Source organism: Rhinoderma darwinii, chromosome 12 (genome assembly GCF_050947455.1).
Source record: "Rhinoderma darwinii isolate aRhiDar2 chromosome 12, aRhiDar2.hap1, whole genome shotgun sequence".
NCBI classification, from domain to species: domain Eukaryota; kingdom Metazoa; phylum Chordata; class Amphibia; order Anura; family Rhinodermatidae; genus Rhinoderma; species Rhinoderma darwinii.
The window spans coordinates 77055713-77073915 of record NC_134698.1 but is presented as its reverse complement, the minus strand read 5'-3'; the positions used below and the strand labels follow the sequence as shown (position 1 = coordinate 77073915).

Here is an 18203-nt window from a genome sequence, read left to right as displayed (position 1 = left end):
AGGGCACCTTAGGAGTGTTGAGAACACGTAGAACATAATATCTATAACTTTGAAATGATATCTAGGCCAACTCGGTTAGGAATGTAGCTTCATGTGGCTCCAGTTTAGGTTATTCATGTTTATACGTATATTAAATAAGTTTTGTATGCATTGTTTCTCAGGGATATTCATTGTTAACGCTGTTCACCAAATGTTATGGAAATTTCTGTAATGACCTTCAATAACTGTCACATAATGATGTAAACAACTATGAGCTTAGTGTCATTGTAGGAATGTGTTTTTCATACCATCAACAATAGGTGACTATATTCCTGTAACAGTTTATTGCATATCATGTTATGTGAAAAATTTTCAGAAAATCAATAAAAATATGTTTTAAAAAAAAAAAAAAAAACCAAACATTTATCCCCATAGATAAAAACTACACACGCCAAATTTTTCAGTTTATAGAAGCCCGTCTAAGCTGTTAGGGCTCGGAAAACAAACTTGTTGATGGTTTCTGATAACCAGCAGAATTGTAAATGCAGCTCTGGAGTATAATACAGGCTGTAACTCAGTATCAGTGGAAGAGAAAAAATGCAATGTATTTGCAAAATGACAACTGCTGTTCAAAAGTGAACAGACTCTGTAAATAATTGTCTTGCAATAAGACTAAATTTGAGAACGTTCAGAATGAACCTCACAGAACATTAAACACTTCGTTCACATGCTCGAAAAATCATTGCAGAAATCCTACAATTCAACGTTTGACCAGTGGTCAAATTACGGCTTTTAAATCACTTCACCACCTATACGCAACATTATCAGTAATTACACAAGAAGGTAAAATACCTTTAGAGTGGATGTACAGATCTGCACTGTGCAAAACCAAAGCTGTCATACACAAGATAAAAGTCGTCCGAGCCTGAAGACATTTACCAACCATCTAATACGTATGAGGGGCCTCGCGATCGCCCCCTAAGTGCAGATGCCGGGGAAAAGCGGGATCAGGCATGCTGAATTTCGAAATGCCGAATCCTTTGTTCCCGTGGGAGATGAGCAACTTTCAGGGGGGTCTGGCAGTGGTGGTCTGAACAAGCATTGTACATGGCTTGCTTAAAAGATGTAAGTATATTCTTTAGGTTCACTGTCCAAGGAGGAGATGGTCTCTCTTGCTTAGGACGCATTTGACTTATAGCAAGGTCAATCTGTGGAGGATCCATTGGGATGGAGGTAATATTTTGTTATTGGATTTATTCCTGTAACTATTTATTTTTTCATTTTAGTTTTGGGCAAGTGTAGCCTTAAAGGTGTTGACAAAGGATTGCTTTTTATGCCAGTGTGTTTTCAGCTCAGCAAGCATGCTCTAATTTTCAGGAGCAATTTAATTGCTTTTAATTAAATGCCGTCTTTAAAATGCTAAGAGAGGGGTGTTTATACTCGGACAGGTCATTTTAGTTAACTTGGGAAAATGCTAATGAGATTGATTAAAAGGCCGCAGTGTGATGGATTGCTGAAATAACGTTTTATGGAAAATCTTTTTAATGTTTATTTCCCACTGTAGCCGGAATCTAAAAAGCGGTTTTAACATGCCCCCCCATATAAACCCCTACAGTACCTCTTCATTGAAAGAAATGTAAAGCTTATGGTTCGCCAAAGAGGGAGCACTGCAAACAGCGTCAAATGCCAGTATGTGCCATTATCAAGCAATTACAGTCACATATTAAAAACCTGTTTGGATCCATGACCTGGCATTATTGTAGTGCACTTCCGGTATACACATTGGCCTTACAATCACTTTTCCTAAGCCAGATCTACCTATCCTTATCCTATCCTAAGCTTATAGAAAATTATAAACATTTCTAAGAAATATTGCAGTTTTACACTATCCACTGGAGCGATCACACACACAATAGGTTGACATTTCTTTTTTTTCTGCATCTCACTTTCAGCTTTGGGGTCTAGACTGGGACATAGCCAGCAGAGTCATCTCATTATCATTAGAGGGTGGGGGATGTAATGACAGCCCTATTCTATTGCAGGAGGCCTAGAGAAGGTAGGAAACAAAACTATATACTATACACCAGTGGTCTCAAACTCGGCCGGGTAAGTGGGCCGCATATAGAAAAAATGGGAAGTTGACGGGCCGCATTACTTTCAAATTTGATACAATACAAAATTATTGTTAATCAATTAGTTATTTGAACTACTATAACACTATATTACTATAATAATAATACTACATTACTATAATAATAGCGCTAGGTTTAAAATTTGAGATATTTCTCCACGTGCTTATTTCAACAATCCAGCTTTCCAGTTTAAGTGTCGCTAAATGCAGTCCGGCGGCTCAGTTAGCACACGTTAAGATTGGGCAGCCCCTTTTTAGATAGTGCTGCAGTGCCCTCTGTGGATGCTGCCGCAGTGCCCCCTGTGGATGCTGCCGCAGTGCCCTCTGTGGATAATGCAACACACCCCTAGATAAGGCCACAGTGCCCTCTGTAGATAAGGCCACAGTGCCCTCTGTAGATAATGCAACACACCCCTAGATAATGCCAGTGTCCTCTTCAGATACTGTCACACACCCACTTGTAGATAACGCCACAGTGCCCTCTGTAGAGGCTGCCACAGTGCCCTCTGTAGAGGCTGCCACAGTGCCCTCTGTAGAGGCTGCCACATTGCCCTCTGTAGAGGCTGCCCCAGTGCCCTCTGTAGAGGCTGCCCCAGTGCCCTCTGTAGAGGCTGCCCCAGTGCCCTCTGTAGAGACTGCCCCAGTGCCCTCTGTAGAGGCTGCCCCAGTGCCCTCTGTAGAGGCTGCCCCAGTGATGTCAGGGGCTTGCTTAGAGCTGGAGTCCCAGGCAGAGCGCTAGTAGGCTCTTCCTGGGACTCCAGCTGTGCTCCTGACATCACTGGGGCTCCTGCTCTGGGGAAGCCCCTGACATCATTGTCAATGTATGGACAGCGATGTCAGAGGCTTCCCCAGAGTCCCGGAGCAGAGCCGATAATAGCGCTCTGCCCGGGACTCCGCTCTGGGGAAGACCCTGACACACTGTCCATATATGGGCAGCGATGTCAGGGAATTCCACAGAGTCCAGGAGCAGAGCCGACACCAGCGCTCTGCTCGGGACTCCGGCTCTGGGGAAGCCCCAGACATCGCTGTTCATATGTGGACAGCGATGTCAGGGAATTCCACAGAGTCCAGGAGCAGAGCCGACACCAGCGCTCTGCTCTGCTCTGGGCAAGACCCTGACACACTGTCCATATATGGGCAGCGATGTCAGGGAATTCCACAGAGTCCCGGAGCAGAGCCTGTACTAGCGCTCTGCTCGGGACTCCGGCTCTGGGGAAGCCCCAGACATCGCTGTTCATATGTGGACAGCAATGTCAGGTTATTCCAGAGTCTCGGAGCAGAGCCGATACTAGCGGCTGTGTCCCGCGGGCCGCAGATGACAGCCCCAGGGGCCGCATGCGGCCCGCGTGCTTGAGACCCCTGCTATACACACACCGATAAGGCTCTCTATCCAGCTCCTCTGCCAATACATGGTGTCTGAGGGAGAGGCAGTACTCCATCTACACAAGGAGAATGTATTAGGCTATTGCCACACTAATTGCAGCTGCTATTCGGCAATCTGCAGACAATGCAGGAAGGATGTGTGTGCCACCAATATGGCTGCGCGTGTAACTTTGTTTTTTTAAAGTAGCTGCACAATGAAAAAAAAAAAAAAGAAACATTTATTTTCTACATACTTACATTTAATTAATGAATATCGGGTTAATAATTGGTTGAACTCGATGCACATATTTTTTTTTCAACTTTAAGGAGTATTTAAAGTTTTAGGTGACTATTCAGAATAAGCTGTCATATGTGTGTACTTGAGGAATAACCTTATTTTTTAGCTATTATGTTTTTTAATTTGTTTTAGCAGTTTTCCCCTCTGCAGGTTCTCTCGCTCTACTTCCCAGTTTTTTTCTGGGCTAGTAGGTGAAGCCTAGTAGTAGGGCTAATAGGTGAAGCCTAACTGCTATCCTATCTTCTATACATTAACCACAGAGAAGAGGAGAATCCTGACCTCCTATCTCTATGACATATAAAGAAGCAGCAGCAGCATGAAGGACATTATACAGCAGTAATGAGCAGTGTAGTTGTGAATCCAACATTGAGTGAGATAGAACACTTACTAGGAAGTTTCATTAGCGTCTTTGTCTCTCTACCTCTCTCTCACTCTGCTCCTCCCCCTCTATAGACTTCTATGGGCAGGCGTAACATGATCCCTTAAGAAAGCTGATCGTCTGTTTCCTCGTGAGGAGACGGAAAAAGCAATCCATTCAAAGTAAACAGTTAGGAGGGGTGCTGAAAAAAGAAAGGTGCATTTTTCTTTAATAAGATATATTACAACGTTTTTTTTATATTTGCTTGGACAGTGAATTTATGCAAAGTTTGTTTAAAAGTTAGTGCCCATTTAAGCATTATGTTACTGAACTAAACTTACATGATGCATTTCCTTTAAGATAATAAAGAAATCCTATTTTAGACAAGTGGCAAAGAAACTATAGGCGTATAAAGAGGGTGGCACAGTATGTGAGTTTAGACCACTATTTTAAAGTGGACTGATGCATGTCAGCAAAACTTTTCCATTAACAAGAAGAAGCAAGTTATTAATAGGAGGAGATACTTCTTAGGGTATGTGCACACAACCTCTCTTCAGACGTAATGGAGGCGTTTTACTCCTCAAATTAGGCCTGAAAAGACGGCTCCAATACGTCGGCAAACATCTGCCCATTGCTTGCAATGGGTCTTACGATGTTCTGTGCAGACGAGCTGTCATTTTACGCATCGTTGTAAAAAATTACGGCCGCGTCAAAGAAGTGCAGGCCGTTTTTCATGGACTCCAATAAAAACCAGCTCCAATTACGTCCGTAAAAGACGCCGCGAAAAACGCGTGCACTTGTAAAAACGTCTGAAATTCTGGAGCGGTTTTCAGACGTATTTGGAGTTTGCGTGTGCACATACCCTTGTAAGAAGGGTAGACCTTTAAAATGGGGATTTTAGTCTTGTTTTGTTTATCACCACTTGTATTAAGATGAAATGAATTTAGCACAAGGCTCAGTAGCACAGTCAAGGCTCTGCACTGGCATGCTTGCGGATTCCTGGATCCACTGGTGGTTTTCCTAACCCCTTTTGATCTTTAAGACCTTGCTTAGGAAATGACATTCCCCCTGCCTGTACTCTAAGATACATTAAGCAGAGTGAGTGCTGTGCACTGTCACTACTTCCTTTACGTTGCATTGAAAGGGAACTAATGAGAGAGGCATTTAAGACAGGTTGTTTGCATGTTAACCCCTACTGAGATGTAGAGCCCAGGGCTACGCACGGCCTAAACAAAACTGTTTCAAGTAACAGAACAATTTCATGATTTAGGAAGCACTGGGGACCCAATGTTTCAATATATAAATAAGTCCACGTGTTCATAAAGAGCACACTGGCTAGCATTTACTGGGGCCACTTACTCCTACTAAAAATATATTGGTAGGTTAATTGACTGCCCACAGAATCATATGGTGCATTTGTTTATGAACTTGGCCAGGAAATTAGATTGTAAGCTTCATTGTGACATGAATTAAGGTGAATGGTTTAAATTTTTTATGCAGCACTATGGAATATGTAGGCACTAAATAAAATTGCCAGCATTGTCCACAACAAAGGGGAGAGGAGAAAATATGCATTTAAAAATAGAATCAAGTACGGTACACAGAATTGTTCTAATATTTTGGAATAATCATTGCTCATTGAACTGATCTTTTCATTTTTCTCAGAAAAATAAATAAAGATTGCACCCTCAATGCACCAGCAGAATGGGGTCAGAGTTTCCTTAGTTTCACCATGTGTGTCTTCCATGCAGTCTATAGTTACTTACTTTACACCTGTGTGACCTGCTTATTGTGATCTAACAGGAATCAAAAGGTTGTCCAAACTGGACAAACCCTTTAAGGCCTGGTTATGCAAAGGAAAGTAAACTTCCATACATCAAATTTTATGTATTTATAATGAATACATAAATCGTGAATCGTTGTTCAGAAAGTATTGAAAAAATAAAGAATTGCAGTTTGCGTCATAACAGGATTTCCTACAGCAAACATAATCATGTATTTTCTGGTGCATAAACATTCCATAAATGAATTGCAATGTATTTTTCTACTCCATCTGTAGTCATATGCATTGGTGTAAGAGATTTGTATACGATGTGTTACATTACTACACAAAGTTGTGCGTTTTCCCGGGCTCTGTGGGAAAAGAGACGGGGACATATCTATGGATGGAGCGTCAGCCCTCTTGTTTGTATAGACCTGCCTCGGACCTGCTTATTTTCCTCTCTTTCTCTCACCCTGACAGAGCCCCTGGCCACATTCAGGCAGTAATGAGAATAGCCACAGAATGTCTTGCACTTTATCTTGCTGTGGAAAAAGCACCTTTTGAACTGCCATCTGCAGATTGTGTTGATGCACTGACTTGTTAACTGTACCATGCTGTGAAGGAAATGGCATGATTTAGATCAAGTGCTCTGGACGGCTGTTCATAAAAAACACTTGAGCCAAGCTGTTGCAGCTCAGGATGTGCCCTGGGGAGAGGGGTTTCGTTTGGGGTCATGCTCTTGCCTTGTATGAGGGTAGATGTAGAGCTCTGAAATCATGGTATTTGACTGGAGCAGGAGGGAGGGGGAGAGACATTATGAAACCATAGAAGCAAAACTGCCAAATTAACTTCTCACCCTTTCAATCACACTCAAGAGGATAAAAGGCCGAACATTTCTGCTCAGAAACAGGCTCAGTTTATACCAAACAAGTTATTTTTCTAATTTATCATTCTAGACGGCCATCCATCCCAACTAACAAGTATCAAGTCAGCCTTAGCTACTGCAAGATTCCTGCTTATAAGCTTTCCACAATGCAAATAAACACAGGAATTAAATCACTCCCCTCCCCCCTTACCACAATGCCTTAAGAAAAAAAAAAAAAAAAAGTAGTAACATTTAAGTGTTTCTTCCAGGACCTTCAATTTTGTTACACTTTTCGCAGGATTTTTTTTTTTTATACAGGACATTGAACCAGTGGGTCACTAGGGGCGAATACAAAACATTTCTCTGAATATGTGCTATAAGTAAGCAAAAGTATTGAATGCTTAGTTTGTATGGGACTTAAAGGGGTTATGTGGGGACCAAAATTTATTAGCACTGTAGTCTCTGCAGTATATGAGTACACTCGCTAATATACATTCCGGTCCCCGTCACGCTGATTCTGAGATTTTCATAGATTTTTATAGCGATGCCGGGGGACCGGAAGTCTAGTTGCACAGCCTTAAACTCTTTATAGATGGTATTATACTCCTCAAAAATTAGCAAAATTGTATTGAGTAGTAGATGACAAATATTGGAGATACCAGAGAGCCGGGGCAGGCATGAATCACATATGTGGGAGGATACTGTTGTGAACAAATTGTTGAAAGCTGTTGGACATTTAATATCAGTTATTTTTGGAAATAATATTACTTTATCCTCTTTACAATCTATTGATCTCCACTTATTTCCTCATCGCTTTAAGGCCCTATGACACCGGCCAATTTTGGCAGATGCAGCTAGAGCCGATCAACGAGTCAGATCCTCGTTTGCTCCTTTCACAAGGAGCTATTATCAGTAATGTTACTACGATCGCTTGTCCTCATACATTATTATCATGTTGACAGCATGTCTTCCTGTTTACACAGGGAGATGTGCTGCTGACAACGATAGTTTCTGCAGCAGAAACTACACAATCAGCCGATGAATGAGCATTTGCTCGTTCATCGGCTCGTTTGCCGGATCATAGGCTTGTGTGAAGGGCCTTAAAATTGTCGGGCAAACAAAAGTTTACGGAACACTCGTTCCCGATCATTGCTCTGTGTAAACAGGGCTACGGTCAGCCGATGAAAGAGCAAACGCTCGTTCATCAGCTGTTTGTATAGTTTATGCAGCTTAAAATATTATCATTGCCGACCTGATAGAAATGTATGGGGACGAGTGATCATACTAACGAGCGCCTGTCCCCATACATAGCTCCTTGTGAAAGGAGCAAACGAGCGCCGATGAACGATCTCGTTGATCAGTGCTCGTTTACCCAGCCCAAGTCGGGCGGTGTAAGATGACCCTTAGTCATCTGCCGGGATTCATTACAATACTAATTAATATAGATCATTGATCCTGTAAGAATGGAACCCATAATATTAGTGTGAATAGAGTCTAAGGTGGTGATAAATGTGTTTCCGCAGCTTTAACATGCAGTAAAAGGCCTTTATATAATGCTTTTAAAAGAATATTTCCTTTGTCAAAGAAAAGAGACAAAAAACACTTATGTTTGATTTGTTTCCTTCAGAAGATTTTACTTTACAAAGACATATTGGCTTAAAAGTTCCTAAAGGAAATTTTGCAACATTGAGGAATAATCTGGATGACTCAGTGCACATGAATGATTGGAAGGTGTTGTGGAGATCACTATCAGTTAAAATTGTTTCCAAGTACGACCACATTTAAGGATATAACCAGACTTATTAAAAAAAAAGTATTTTTCCAGCTATTGTTATCTTTATTGTTATTTTTGACATAACTATCTGTACTTCTTACCGAAAACAAGACTGTGTGTCTGTAGCTTCCTATGTCTGTGGTATGTAAATTGTATAATGTACATTTCTGCTAAGTCTAAGAAAGATTAGTAGCTTTAATGGTGTCAATTAGTGGAATAAGCCAAGACTATGAATTCCTAAGCAAGAGTTTTAATAACATTTTCAAATGAAAAGCAGATATGTAGTTAAGTGTTCTTAACGAAAAGGGGGGGGGGAGATATACGAGTAGCTCTGGCTTTAATTTATATAGTATTCTACATCTGGAATGTTTTATAATTAAAACTAACTGTTCAGCTACAACTTCCACCTGTCAAATGATGAAAAGATGAATACACTAATAGGTTATTAAATATCTTAGCATGATATACTTTGCTCTGCTTTTGTGGGTAGAAACAGGCTTTTAGACAGGAGGCTAAAAGGTCTTTCATTATTACTAATAACACACTTTCATTAGTAACATGAAACCTTCATTAAGTGGCCGGGGCTTTTTGAAATTATTGCCAGCATTAGAGAAGGGTTTGAGGTGTAGTTTTCCTAAATGAACACTAGGTTGTGTACATTTCAGGCTCTGTTAACTTCTGCGTTCGGGTCTTCCTATGTTCTGCTCCATCATAGGAGCAAAAAAACTAAAAACCAGAGCCGCCAAATCCATCGCATGACGGAAACCATTGGCGCCCGAAAAAACTCATTCACTTAAATGGGTTGCCGTCATGGTGTGCACTATTATGGCGCGCAAAAAACATCAAAATCTGCAAAGGAGGCCCCTAACGGAGCCTCCGACGCAGATGTGAACAGAGCCCAATACAATAGAGTACGAAAGAGAACACAGATATTTCTCCTCTACGTGCTACAAAAGGTGGTACAGTAACCGGTATTAAAATAATTTACATTGAGTGGCCTCCTTATTAGAGACACCCATCTAGTAGCGCGTTGAACCTCCTTTGGCGTTCAGAATCGCAGCAATTCGTCTTGGCATAGATTCCACTAGGTGTTGAAACTGTTCTGCAATATTGGCCCACGCAGACAGGATAGCTGCTCGCAGTTGCCGCTAAAGTGTCCTTTTAAAATACGGTAAACAGATGCCATGAAAGGATGAACTTGGTCGGCCACAATACTTGGTGATCCAATTTTTGTGCTCTGTTGCCCACTGGAGTCTTGCTTTTCTGTTGCCCTCAGACACCAATGCTTGACTGTGCACCACCTGTTAGTCATAACGACTCTTGACAGCCTCATCCCATTGAAGTGAATGGGAGAAGGCTGTAATATTATGAACCACCGCTACAAGTGTGGCGAAGATTCACAGTGTGAGCAGTAAAGGAAAGTATGAGCACTGTGTCCCCTTCAAAACAGCGGATTGGTGGGGGAGACGAGAGTTGGACCCTGACCGATGAGATATTGATGGCCTGTCCTAAGGATTGGCCATCAATTTCTTAGTACTGGGCAATTCCTTTTATACATTATGCCCATAAAGACTCTTTTTGGATGGTTGGAAATTGGCAGATGCCATGAGGGAGGGAAATCCAGAAAAGTAGGAGACACAATTGTCACGAAGCGGGGTGTGGAGTTCAGCAAGGATACCTGAGGCAATGTAGACAGTAGCGAGGCAGGCACGTCCTGGACCAGGCGGCGGGAAGACGTCAGCTGAGGCGTAGCAAATCAAGCGTAAACTGTAGCACAGCACAGCACGGCACTAGAACTGGGTAACACGGAAACAGGATACGGGATACAGGAACAAGGTACACTGGGAAACTGGAAGACACTGGGAGACCATTAGCACGACAAATTATGGGTAACAAACAACGCTCTGGCAAAGAGCAAGAGGGCAGAACCATTTTTATAGCCCAGGGAATCCTGGGCTAGATTGCAGACTTCCTGCAAAATGCGCGCACTGGCCCTTTAAGACCGTGCACGCGCCCGCCGGAGATAGTCTCGATGTCCGGAAGTGAACGCCGGCGCCTCACAGGAGGACGACGCTGCATGCAGGTAAGATGTCCATGGCCACGGCCTTCGAGGTTTAAGTCAGAACGATGGGCTGTAGCCATAGACGTTACAGTATCCCCCCTCTTACGCCCCCTCTTCTTGGGACCAGAGCGGCAGAGAAACTTTCTCACGAGGACAGGAGCATCGATGTTCTCCTCTGGCTCCCAAGACCTCTCTTCTGGGCCGAATCCCCTCCAATCCACTAAATAAAATGTCCTTCCTCCCACCTTCTTGGTGGCCAGAATCTCCTTTACTTCGAAAGTCCCCGATGAGCCGCCAGGGACTACTGCGGAACTAGGAGTCCTGGAGTAGCGGTTTAGGACCCCGGTTTTCAGCAGGGAGATGTGGAAGGAGTTCGGAATCCTGAGGGTAGGGGGGAGCCGCAGCTTGTAGGATACCGAGTTGATCTGTAGCAGGATTTCGAAGGGTCCGAGGAACCTAGGGGCAAATTTGCACGACGGCACCTTCAGCCGGATATTCCCAGAAGACAACCAGACTTTTGTCCCTGGAAGGAACTGCGGAGGCGCCCGTCTTCTTGTATCTGCCTTTGTCTTCATGCGGTCCACCGCCAACAGGATAGACGATCGGGTCTGTTGCCAAATCTGTAGAAAGTCCCTGAAGGTCGAGTCGGCTGCAGGAACCTGGGACATAGTAGAAACAGGAAGAGGTATACGAGGATGCTGACCAAGGCGAGGATGCTAGACAAGGCGTCGGCCCTCACATTCTTGTCGGCAGGTCGGTAGTGGAGTTCGAACTGGAACCGAACAAAGAACAACGACCACCTGGCTTGACGAGGATTCAACCGCTGGGCCGTCTGTAGGTAGGTCAAATTCTTGTGATCCGTGAAGATCAGGATAGGATGAACCGCGCCCTCCAGTAGATGTCTCCACTCCTGCAGAGCCAGCTTGATGGCCATTAACTCCCGATCCCCAATCGTGTAGTTGAACTCTGCGGGGAAAACCCCTTAGAATAGTAGCCACATACCACAGCCTTGCCTTTCGATCCCTTCTGGAACAACAGTGCACGAGCACCAACAAAAGAAGCGTCCACCTGTAACGAAAACTGTAGGGATACATCAGGATGGTACAGAATGGAGGCAGACGTGAAGGCTTTTTTTTAAGGATTCAAATGCGGCTTCAGCCTCCGGAGTCCACATTTTGGCATTCATACCCTTCTTAATGAGGGTGCAGATAGGAGCAGTCAAAGATGAGAAGTTGGGGATGAACAGCCGGTAGAAGTTGGCAAATCCTAGGAAGCGTTGTATGGCTCTTAAGCCTTGGGGGCGTGGCCACTCCAGGACAGCCTTTACCTTCTGGGGGTCCATCTTGAGGCCCTGATCGGAGATAATATAGCCCAGGAAGGATAGAGACTTCTTCTCAAACACACACTTCTCCAGCTTGGCATAAAGGTGATTCTCTCTTAGACGGAGCAACACCTGGCGGACATGATTTTGATGAGTTACTGGATCTGGGGAAAAAATCTAAATGTCATCGAGATACACCACAACACAAACATAAAGGAGATCACAAAAAATGTAACTGACAAATTCTTGAAATACTGCGGGGGCGTTACACAGGCCGAAGGGCATAACTAAGTATTCGTAGTTCCCATCACGAGTATTAAAGGCAGTTTTCCATTCGTCACCTCGACGAATCCGGATCAGATTGTAGGCCCCCCGCAGGTCCAGTTTAGAAAAAAAATTTGCCCCCCCCGTATGCGATCAAACAGTTCAGAAATCAAAGGCAGAGGGTACCTGTTCTTCACCGTGATCTGGTTTAGGCCTCGGTAGTCAATGCAAGGTTGTAGTGATCAATCTTTTTTCTTAACACAGAAGAACCCCGCTCCGACCGGGGATGAGGATTTACGAATGAAACCCCTCTCCAGGTTCTCCTTAATGTAGGCCGACATGGACTGGGTCTCTGGCAAGGAGAGAGGGTACACTCTACCACGAGGAGGAGACGATTTAGGAACCAGGTCGATCGGACAATCATATGCCCGGTGTGGCGGCAAGGTCTCAGCCTCCTTTTTGTTGAAGACATCAGAGAACATGGAGAAACAAGAAGGCAACCCTGTCAAAGACTGAAGAGGGGCAGGCTGTGGCGACTGGATATGGCCCAGATAGCGGTCAGGACACTTCAGGCCCCACTGGAGAACCTCTCCAGAGTTCCAATCCAGGACGGGGGCATGCAGACGGAGCCAAGACAAACCCAGCAGCACGGGGTTGACTGACTTGGAGAGGATGAACAGGGAGAGGAGTTCAGCATGAAGGGCTCCCACTTGGAGTCTCAACGGCTTGGTTACGGACACCACTGGGTGAGGCAATGGCAGTCCATCCATCTTTCAAGCGGGATAGTAGGCAACTGAAGATCCACAAGGTCCTGGCAGATGAAGTTGGCTGCAGAGCCGGAGTCCAGATAGGCAGAGACCGGATGGGACCTCTCGCCAGCAATGATGGTTACGGGAATGAATAGTTTGGAAGAGAGTTCTTGATTCAATGTGTTGACGCCCAGGGTTGTCTCTCCAACCAAACCTAGGCACTGGGGTTTTTTGGCTTCTGAGGGCACAGCTGCACAACATGGCCAGCGAGGCTGCAATATAAGAAAAGTCCAGAGGTGCGCCTGCGCGGTTTCTCCTGGACCCATAATTTTAGTCGGTCTACTTGCATCGGGACCTCGGGGAAAGAAATAGAAGCAGGCAAGAGGGGTTGCTGGAAGTTGGGCGCCAGTCTAGGGCACCGACGTTGATGAACCTCGTGAGATCTCTCCATCAGCCTTATGTCTACCCGAGTGGCAAGCAGAATCAAGTCGTCCAAGGCAGGAGGCAGGTCTCGAGCGGCCAGTTCGTCCTTGATCTCGGACGACAGGCCATGCCAAAAGGATGCCACCAAGGCCTCATTGTTCCAGGATAGCACTTCTGCCAGAGTCCGGAACTGGATCGTATACTCGCCCATGGAGGTGACCTCTTGGCGTAGGTTGAAGATGGCAGTGGCTGCCGATGAGACTCGCCCTGGCTCTTCAAAAACAGTTCAGAATATTCGCACAAACCCCTGGAAATCTTGGGTCTCGGGTCCCTGACGTTACCAGATAGGATTAGCCCCTGCCAGGGCCTTGCCAGTCAGGAGGGATATGATGTATGCGATCTTGGCTCCGTCCGACGGAAATGCTCGGGAGTGCAGGGTAAAATTAATGTGGAATAACAGGAGAATCGGCTTGAGGGGCTTGCATAGAGGCAGGAAGAGAAGCAACTAGCGTCCCTAACTGCTACGCCATAGAGTCCACTGCCACAAGGAGGTGATCCTGCCTACCTCGGAGATCCAGCAGGTCCGCCTGAATGGCTTGGGAGGGTGCCAAGCCTTTGAATTGACCAGCGGAGTCCATGGCCAGAGTGTACTGTCACGTAGCGGGGTCTGGACCCACTTGGCCGTACCGCATAGCGGGACGGCAGCTGGCCAAACAGGTAAAGTACAGAGTTCAATAGTTCAGCGAGGCTACCGGAGGCAACGTAGACAGTAGCGAGGCAGGCACGTCCTGGACCAGGCGGCGGGAAGACGTCATGTGAGGCGTAGCAAATCAAGCGTAGACTGTAGCACAGCACGGCAACAGCACAGCACAACACTAGAACTGGGAAACATGGGAACAGGATACGGGATACAGGAACAAGGTACACTGGGAAACTGGAAGACACTGGGAGACCATTAGCACGACAAACTATGGGTAACAAACAATGCTCTGGCAAAGAGCAAGAGGGCAGAGCCCTTTTTATAGCCCAGGGCATCCTGGGCTAGATTGCAGACTTCCTGCAAAATGCGCGCACTGGCCCCTTAAGAACGTGCGCGGGCGAGCGCGCCCGCCAGAGATAGTCTCGATGTCCGGAAGTGAGTGCCGGCGCCTCACAGGAGGACGACGCTGCATGCAGGTAAGATGTCCATGGCCACGGCCGTCGAGGTTTAAGTCAGAACGACGGGCCGTGGCTATAGACGTTACATCAACATAAATTCAGGATAGGAGCATGATGAAAACGACTGTCTAAACAGGACTATTAGAGTGGAGGCTTGGTGCGACCATGTATTAAATGATCACAGATTCCTTTGAGTGGGCATGGTGTAATACTACATTTCCCGGGTAATGTTGCGGTTTTCATACGACAAGATGTTTTCCAGATAGGTAAATCCCTGGTCATGGGAGATTCAAAGGGTTGCTTGTACATTGATATTAATGGAGAAAGGGTAGCCAGAGTTGAATAAGGCTTTATAAGGTAGGTTAAAGGATTATGAATTTTATTCCCTGCATAACGGTAGCCAGTGGAGAGACTGACCCAGAACAGTAGCATTTGAAGAATATGAGTAGTAGTGGGGGTCTCCACGACTAACATCCAAAGGATAAGGCCAACAACGTTTGATCAGTGGGCATCCGATCCAGGGGACCCCACCAATCAACACAATAAAGGGGCCGCGGCGCTGCACCCTCTTCCTTTTCACACTGGCACTGCGGCTCGCCTGTATTGATGGTTGGGCCATCCCCGTTGATGAAACATTGAAGCCTTTTCTAAGAATAGGGCAACAATGTTTAAAGCCCCAGAGAATCCATTTAAAGTTTCAAAACCAGTATGCCTGACAAATATGCATCATTAGGGGAAATATGGAAAGGGGTAAATTCACTGTGATATAGGTGTAGTTAGAGCAAGGGACCAAGTAGCAGGACTTTGAGGCACAGCGAGAAAGGGAAAAAAGATTCTATTGTTCACTTGACAATAGAAAACACACGGAAATAAGAGGAGACCCAAAAAAGTGCCGGATCATGGACATCTAAGGAAATTATAATCTAGATTTAAAAAGGTGATTTGAGAGAGTGAAAACATTTTTATTTTGCTCTCAATTTCCACAAAACATGGCCAGCTCAGCTCAACGTCCTCATAAATAATTATTGGTGTGGTATTTAGGTCTATAATTTAACGCATGCGAGCAAAAATATAGGAGATTAGATTAATCATTATTAGTTTTCTTTAGGCATAAATCTTCTGCAGAGAAATACTGCATGATATTTACAATTCTGTCAGGTGCTCTTTCGCAAAAGACTGCAAACTATTAATAAACTCACAACGAGCTTTATATCGATTATTTGTGCATCTATGGTAATGAGACCGGCAAAAAGTTTTTTTTGTACAAAAGATATTTTTTCCCATTCCACTGCAAGGCCCCATACACACGACTGTAGTTTTCATCCGTAATTACGAGTCCATTCATTTCTATTGGTCACAGACATCTTTCAGTATATTTAAGGGTGTGCGTCCATGCCTTAGAAATGATCCGCAAATTATAAAACATGTCCTATTTTTGTCCGCAATTGCGACACAAACTCCCCATAGAAGTCTATGGGCGCTCCCGTAATTGCGGACGGCTACAGATGTGGATCCATAGCCATCCGTAATTGTGGGAGCGTTGCTATGCGACGCCAGGAGATTACCCAAGATTCCTCCCTGGTTGTTTTTTTTTGCGGATCCGTAAATACGGATGCACTATGGACCGTATTTGCAGACAGAATGCCACATACAGTGGATATAAAAAGTCTACACACCCCTGTTAAAATGCCAAGATTTTGTCATGTTACAAAATCAGTCCAAGATGAATCATCTCAGACCTTTTTCCCCATTTAATGTCACCTATAATCTGTACAATTGTATTGAAAAAAAAAATGAAATCTTTTAGGGTGCAAAAATAAAAATAAAGAACAAAAATAATGTGGTTGCATAAATGTAATTATAAGTGGCCTATCTTGTACATGATGTGATTGGCGCTATGACCTATATTAGCTTTATGCTAATGTTTTTCTTAATGGACAACTGGGCGCGTTTTACTTTTTGGCCAAGTGGGCGTTGTACAGAGGAGTGTATGACGCTGACCAATCAGCTTACACATCATGTACAAGATAGGGCACTTATAATGTGGTGACAGAGCCTCTTTAAACTAATAGTTTGTTGAATTACCCTTTGACTTTATGACAGCATTCAGTCTTTTTGGGTAGAAGTCTATCAGCATGGCACATCTTGACTTTGCAATTATTGCCAACTCTTCCTTGCAAAAGCGGCTCAAATCTGTCAGATTGAGAGGGCATCTCCTGTGTACAGCCCTCTTCAGGTCACCCCACAGATTCTCAATGGGATTCAATGACCATTCCAAAACTTTGATCTTCTTCTGGTGAAGCCATTCTTTTATTGATTCGGATGTATGGTTTGGGTCGTTGTCGTGCTGAAAGGTGAAATCCCTGTACATCTTCAGCTTTTTAGCAGAGGCCTGCAGGTTTTGTGCCAATATTGCCTGATATTTGTAACTGTTCATAATTCCCTCCACCTTGACTAAAGCCCCAGTTCCAGCTGCAGAAAAACAGCCCCAAAGCATAATGCTGCCTCCACCCTGCTTCATAACGCTGCCTCCACCATGCTTCACTGTGGGGATGGTGTTCTTTTGGTCATGTGCAGTGTTGGCTTTGTGACAAACATACCTTTTGGAATTATGGCCAAGAAGTTCAACCTTGGTCTGATCAGACCATAACACGTTTTCCCACATGCTTTTGGCAGGCTTAATGTAGGCCTTTGAAAAACATAGCCGGGCTTGGATGTTTTTCTTTGTTAGAAAAGGCTTCCGTCTTGCCACCCTACCCCACAGCCCAGAGATATGAAGAATACTGGAGATTGTTGTCACATGCACTACACAACCAGTACCTGCCAGAAAGTCCTGCAGCGCCTTTAATGTTGCTGTAGGCATCTTGGTAGCCTTCGTCTTGTCTTTTCATCAAGTTTTGAGAGACGTCCAGTTTTTGGTAATGTGACTGTTGTGCCAAATGTAATCCACGTCTTGATGACCGTCTTCACTAGTTAGTATATCTGATGCCTTGGAAATTATTTGGTACCCTTCTCCTGACTGATGCCTTTCAACAATCAGATCCCTTTGATGTGTTGTAAGCTCTTTACGGAACATGACTTTTGCTGTCACATGCAACAGAAAATGTCAGGAAAATCCTAATAGAACAGCTGAACTTTATATGGGGTTACTCAGAATCACTTTAAATAATGGCAGCTGTGTACTGACTACTATTTAACATGATTTTATATGTGGTTGGCTAATTCTGAACACAACCACATCCCCAATTATAAGAGGGTGTACACATTTATGCAACCACATTATTGTAGTTTTGTTAATTTTATTTTTCCCCTCTAAATGATTTTGGTTTGTTTTTCAATGGAATTGTACAGATTATGGTCATCAAAGGTGGAAAAAGTTCTGAAACTATTCATCTTGTATATATTTTATGACATGACAAAAACCTCGGTTTTTTACAGTGGTGTGTAGACTTTTATATCCACTGTATGCGGATGAGTTGATGATGACTTGCAGATGACTACAGATCCGTAATTTGCGGACAGTAAAAACCATTAGGATTGTGTGCATGAGGCCTTAGGCCCCATGCACATGACCATGCCCGTAATCACGGACCGTGATAACTGGCACAGCCGACTGTCACCCACAATTGCGGGCCGTGCGCCTATTATAAAATATGGGAGCACGGTCCGTAAAATAAAAAAATATGACAATAGGAAC

The 18203-nt window shown here is 44.3% G+C and overlaps 1 protein-coding gene across 4 annotated transcripts in view; it reads right to left on the bottom strand.

Annotated features, from left to right (window-relative positions):
- The window catches only part of BMP4 (bone morphogenetic protein 4), a 272912-nt gene that overhangs the window by 150838 nt on the left and 103871 nt on the right, over positions 1 to 18203 (bottom strand). Inside the window, exon 2 of one of the 4 annotated variants that reach the window (XM_075844157.1) lies at positions 4159 to 4330. The exons of the other annotated variants lie outside the window; for them this stretch is intronic. The gene's annotated coding sequence lies outside the window, so the exon portion shown is untranslated. The remainder of the gene's footprint in view (positions 1 to 4158; positions 4331 to 18203) is intronic. 4 annotated transcript variants of the gene reach the window in all.